Genomic DNA, 6,360 nt, shown 5'->3' with positions numbered 1-6,360 from the left:
AGAGAGTGAAAGAGAGATGTAGATAAATACATACGTAGAGAGAGGGAGAGAGAGATGTAGATAAATACATACGTAGAGATGGAGACAGAAAGAGAGAGAGATGTAATGATGGAAAAACCGGCCTGCAATAAAGGACTGGAATCAGGTTTAGAAAACAGAAGTATAGAAAAAATTACAAAATTACTTCTGTCATTACTTCCTCCGTAAGAAGAACCACCAACCATCCTGCAAGAACGATTGTTTCTGTTACAACATGTCCTTGCACTCTATGAGCAAACTTCCTCTATGGGCTTGAAGTCTTTTTTTTTCGCTTCACTTATCGTTTTTCCACGTATTGTGAACGTAATACAAAGAGTGAAGCAGTGTCAGACAGAGTTCAGACGTTTCTTTTTTCTTGATTAATGTCAAATTAAAGCTTAGCAATTCAAGTCCAGTACCATACACCCAACCAACTACCCAACTAACCCCTCCATGAGCTCTCTGTTACTTTGGTTAATTAGTTTGTGTAGATACTCCTTGTTTCAATAGCATTGTGCCTTTCATAAACAGTGACGCACGCTACAGAATAAAACAGCATCTCTGTAGTGAGCCACTGCACAGCGGATCCCATCTTATACAAAGACGCTTCCCCGTACACACATGGACAATGTGTTTAGAATAAATCCCAGGTTGATATTTTACGAGATTTTGCTTCCCACCGTGGCTCCTATAAAACAGGCTTGGTGGAAAAGTGGAACCAGGATCCAATGAGCACACAATGTCTTTCCACTGCGGGGCTGAGCAGTGCCCTCCGAGTGAGACAATGTCTTTCTTGTCACTGAAAAGAGGGCAGCAGTGCTTTGGCAGAAGATACTGACAGGAGCGAGGTTTTAAAGAATAACACAATAACTATCACTTTCAAAAGGCGCAAAAAAGGAAATCCCCCCCGAGGCAACAAAGCATAACTAACAATTCGAAAATGTGACTTTTTTTTCCCCCCACACTTTTCATTGTATGATTTTTAAGTGCGTATTTTTCCATCGGGGAAGAAATTGGGAGACCAACGGAGAAAGCGCTGGCACAGGGGGCTGCTGTGGGGCCGATACTGTGCTGCTGACTGGAGAGGCGTGTGGTTTCTGAAGGCAGGTGGGTCTGCAGCACGAATACCTAGGCTTAACCACTAGTCATCCCCGGTCGGAGGTCTGCAACCCACCACTGAGCAAGATTTAGATCACAAGATTTAACCTAATCCTTGTTCTGAAGCAGCCTTTTCACAGCCTGTCCGTGAAGCAGGCTATAATGTAGTCAGAATCTGAATGCTTTTATTTGTCATTGTGCAGTGTACACCGAAATTGTAGCAGCATCCAAGTATACACACAGCATATAAATTGTACTTAGAAAAGTACAAGGCAGTACTGCAATGTACACATAAAAATATAAAATAGATAACATGTACAGTTTTTTACAATTATGTACTATAGTCATGGGGGGGGGGGGGGGGGTTGCGATAGTCAGACCGCGTTAGTTAGACCACACACCCCGGCTCAAGCACTTTTGCGTGGTACCGCCATCACTAAGAGAAAGCAAAAGAGACTCAATACTCACTTGTTCAGGTTCACCACAGCCTCCCTCCTCACTCCCCTTCTCCCTTACTCTCCTAAAACACCCCTCTTCCGCACTTATTGTATGTTTGTGTGTCCTGGCACTTAATGTACACACTTATTGTATGGTTGTGTGTCCTGGCACTTAATGTACACACTTATCGTATGTTTGTGTGTCCTGGCACTTAATGTACACACTTATTGTATGTTTGTGTGTCCTGGCACTTATAAATAGTACTTAGCATTGTGTAGCATCTTATCCTAGCTATCTTTGTTGTAGATAGGGAATGGGTTAACCTTGCAATTGTAAGTGCTTGGCCCTTGTTCTATGAACATCCTTAATGTACCAAGAGTGATATATTGTTGTTACTCTTTCTTCTGAAAAATGTACTTATTGTAAGTCGCTTTGGTTAAAAGCGTCAAATGCCAAATGCCCTAAATGGAAATGTCATGGACATGAGATGTCACAATGATCAACGATGATCATCATTCTCAAAAAGTGTCAAACAATATTTGTTGACTGTTTAGTCGACCTATAGCAACAGTGTTAGCAGGGGAAGTGGTTTGAATGTGGGTTTGGTTTAAATCAGGCTGCCTTTAAAAGGAAAGCTGGGTGCTGTGGGTTGATGAAATCTCTCTGTAAGTACTGCTGGAAGCACGCTCTCTCGGATTCATGTAGATGCTGTGGGCTTATTCTGTGGCCATTGCCTTAAAAAAAACATTTATCTAGTTTCTAGATAAATCTTATCTAGTTTCTTCTTTGATGATTTCTTGGAACTTAGGTTTATCTTTTCTCATAAATCTATAGCTGTTTCTCAGAAAATGATGCATGTGTTTCGATCGCACAAAGAACATACGTAACATACTGCACAGCAAGAAAGAAATGTGAATCCCCAAAAGGACCTCAGGAAATTGTTGGGACAGCTGGGTACCACTGAGGAGAGCCCATTACTTAGTTTGAGGGATTTAACTTTACATTGCTTGAGGGATTCTTACCGTACCCAAACAACCTTACGATAGATAACATCCAAAACCACCCCCATACAGTTTCGGTACGAACAGGAAGTGGGTCTCATGACAACACTGAAAACCTGGATGCCTGCCAAGATCCTGTTTGTTGGGTGGAAACTCGCAAAAGGCACAGAAAAGTAAATTTATATAGATCGAACACAGCCATTCATAGGAATAAATCTGTTCATTCGAGCATTAAAAGACAATAAAAAAAACAACCACAAGTAAACACATCTTGCTTCTAAGAACATAAGATAAACCCTTGTCTCTCTGTCGGGCCCTGAACATATGAACCAGCTGTCTCTTACCTGATTACATTACCTCAAACATAAATAAATAAATGTATAAGCCTTTATACATTCTATAATAGTCCAGACATGTAAATAAAAAACAGTTTCAAGCCCTGATTTAAAAGAGGAAATGGTTGCGGTGGACTTGTTTGGAGATGTTCCGGAAGGTTCTGCCGGAAGGTCCCTGGGGCATAGACACTAAGAGCTGCTTCAACATGTTTGATACCACAGATCCCAGAGAAAGCTGGCCGCTGACGATATGAGAGCTCTTGCGGGCTCAAAACACAGAAGCAGAGATGTATTTGGTAAAAGTACCCCAAACCATTAAGTGTTTTAAAAGGCTATTAGTGATAACAAGAAGCCGGCGATCTTATCACCAGAGTGGTAATGGGGTCCGCTTTCTTAGTCTTAAAGTTAAACTCTTAAGTTGTACTCTTATACCACTACCGATCAGATGTTCCCTTGACAACCGAAAAACAATGGGCTCAATGCACCGCCGCGGAAGAATATTTAAAATTCAACTGATTAAGTCGATAACAAACCAACATTACAGTCTAACATAACCTTGGCTTTGCATCCTCACCCCCGTTGTACTTTATTTTCCAAAAAGGGGACGTCCCAAGCGTTGTTTATTCCTTCCCTAAATCAAAGTCATCTGAATAACAGTGGTAGAAGATAGCCTATTGTTGTTTTTCAGAGTGTGGAATAATTGGAGCGTATAAAGGAATAAAACCAGCCCAAGAATCGATCCTTGGGATCCTTGTAAGTTTCGTTTGCTCAGATATTTTTGGTTCGCTCAGATATGCAGGTCTAATACACACCAAATAGTATCTGTCTTTTAGATGAAACCAATTTGGTGCCGTATGAAATGTAAGGCCACTATGCTGTGGTGAGGTCGAAACTGAGACCAGAAAATGTAAAATAATATTGTTAGATGCCTGGACGGTGTTGATCAGGTTTATTTGTTTTCAGAAGAGGCCGAATAATTGCAGTTTTAAGGCCTTGAGGAGTTCTGTTGACTCTCTAGTGTATTCATTAAAAACATCTTAAAAGAGCTTCACAGGTACAGATTTTCAGAACTTAAAAGGACCACATCAAACTGAAATATCTAACTATCATTGTTCCACAGATATTTTATTTGTGATTAATTCCATGTTCATAACCTTAATGGACAAGATTATCAAGTTTGTTCAAAGAGCTAAAATATCATTCTGTATCTCATGTCGTTTTTTAATTCAGATCAAACATCAGCTCTAACTTTTTTCTTTCAGTTTAAAATAGAAACCCCCTATAATTATACGAGTATGAACAGGATTTTTTTTTTTTTTTAAACCACTGACGCATATCGTGACGCATATTATGAACACACTTGTATGTGTCAACATAAACCATTTACCAAGAACTCATAACCCTCAGCGTCCGACGTCTGTCACCACATCCCTGGGCCGTCACTCAGCGGCCCGTCTCGAATATTGTATAAAAACACTTTTGGCCTTACCCTGACCTCTCGAATAAATAGCATGGACCAGACCGGACCAATGGAGCCACATTCCACAGAGGGGCCGTACGGTGACCTTGCCAATACCAGAGGGAAAAAAAGACTAGCCTTTGTGACCCCGGCCGCAGTTTTGTCATTCATCAGCAGTTACACACATGGCATGTGTTTGGTTTGGGGAACAGAAGAGCAGTAAGGGAGTTTGATTTAAAGGGAATGATAGTGTGAAGTGTGTGTGGGTGATGGTGATGATGATGATGATGATGATGGCTGGTTTAAGCAGCCTCACCCAGCCCCAGAGTCTGATTGGACTCTGGGTGCAGGGTGCGGCTGCACACCTGTTGCACATTGAGCAATCAATGTGCACGGTTTCGGTCAGCCATCTTCGCACACACTCAGGAGCTGTGTTTGAAATCGTCCCCCATCACGGATATAGCGCACTATATAGGGTGCTCGCCATTTCGTAGTGGTGTTCGAATTCTCAGTGGTTCATTTCATTTACTATATAGTGCACTATAAAATACCCCAAATTTGAGTGAACATACGATGTTCCCCTACATGTTACTCCCGTATACCACAATGCAATGCGGGCGCGTTTACTGACGCAAATGACGTTTAGAAATGTTCAGCGTAGTGTCCGAATTCTCGTTTGTTCGTTCCCTATATAGTTCACTATATCATAAACACTATATAGGGAACAGTGAGTGAGTGAATAGGGAACGATTTCGAACACAGCTAGGGAGAGCTCTCCTGCGTGGCAACATGGAGCACCAGCACCATGTATCCTTATCTGCATAGCGTACAATGGACCGTCTTTCAACACCGCCACCCTGCGTCCTTGTGATGGAGTAAAAGTCACCTCGGTGGGTTGTGGAAGCCACCTATGGTGCATGGCTGCCAATTTTTGGGTTTTCGCTGGCGTGAGATTCTGTAGAATCTTGTAATGCATACCTTAGAGCAGGGTCCGCGGGTGTAAATGTTGACTGTGGGGGGGGGGGGGGCGTGATAAATTGGATGTGTGGCGTGAGTGTGTGTAAGCAGGCAAAAGCGTGTGTCACGGTGAAACCGTGAGAATTGGCAGCTCTGTGGTGTGTAGCAATGGACCTTGTTGCAAACGACAGTAGTTGTAGGAACTAACTTGTACCCTTGTAGCACAGGAAGGTTCGGGCTATATATAAGGGTTAGGGTTTTGTTTTTTGAGAGATCAGCAACACTGATCTGTGCTATTTCATACGTTTCACTTCCTCACACTTGTGTGTGAGGACAAGACAATGTATTATTTTGAAAAACTATTGGAATCGAGAATTATGATTGAAGAGCAGAGACAAATACTTATATGTGCATTAGGACATACATGTGGTTTAGTTTTCACTGCTGTATGTATTTAAACTGGTTGATCTGGGACACACAAACATCCCTTCAAGTAAACAAAAAACAACCTGACATTTATGTACTTCTTCTATAATCAAAATCACACGGTATACGCACAGACGTCTTCCAGAGTGGAAGAGAACCAACTCTTTCTCTCACTCTTTCTCTAACAATACACTGTACAGCAAACACGAGTTGAACACTTTACGACTTTCTTCATGATTTATTTTGAACGCCGATATAAAATAAAACTAGAGAAAAGGGGTCACGATCAAATGGAACAATACTATCATGAACCGCTAAGCTTCCGAAAATGATTCCTCGCCTCGATTGTTGCATTGTGTGTCGGGGGGGGGGCGGATGAAGTCAAATGCATGCTGGGAGTCAGTCGTATACCCATCACCACCGCCACTGTAAAACACATCAAGGCTGCCAACCGGAGGGCGTCACTGGGTCATCTGTTCACGTCTAAAACAATGAGTCGTCGCCCAGACTGGTCAAACCCTCTCAGACCTCTGTGTGGATCAGGGATAAACCTGTCAGCACCACTGACCATTAATTGTGGACAGAGGACAGGAGAATAAAAGCAATACTGCCTTCTGACATCAGCGCT

Source organism: Micromesistius poutassou, assembly GCF_964030765.1.
Source record: "Micromesistius poutassou genome assembly, chromosome: 1".
Taxonomy (NCBI): Eukaryota; Metazoa; Chordata; class Actinopteri; order Gadiformes; family Gadidae; genus Micromesistius; species Micromesistius poutassou.
Note: the sequence above shows the minus strand (reverse complement) of the source record.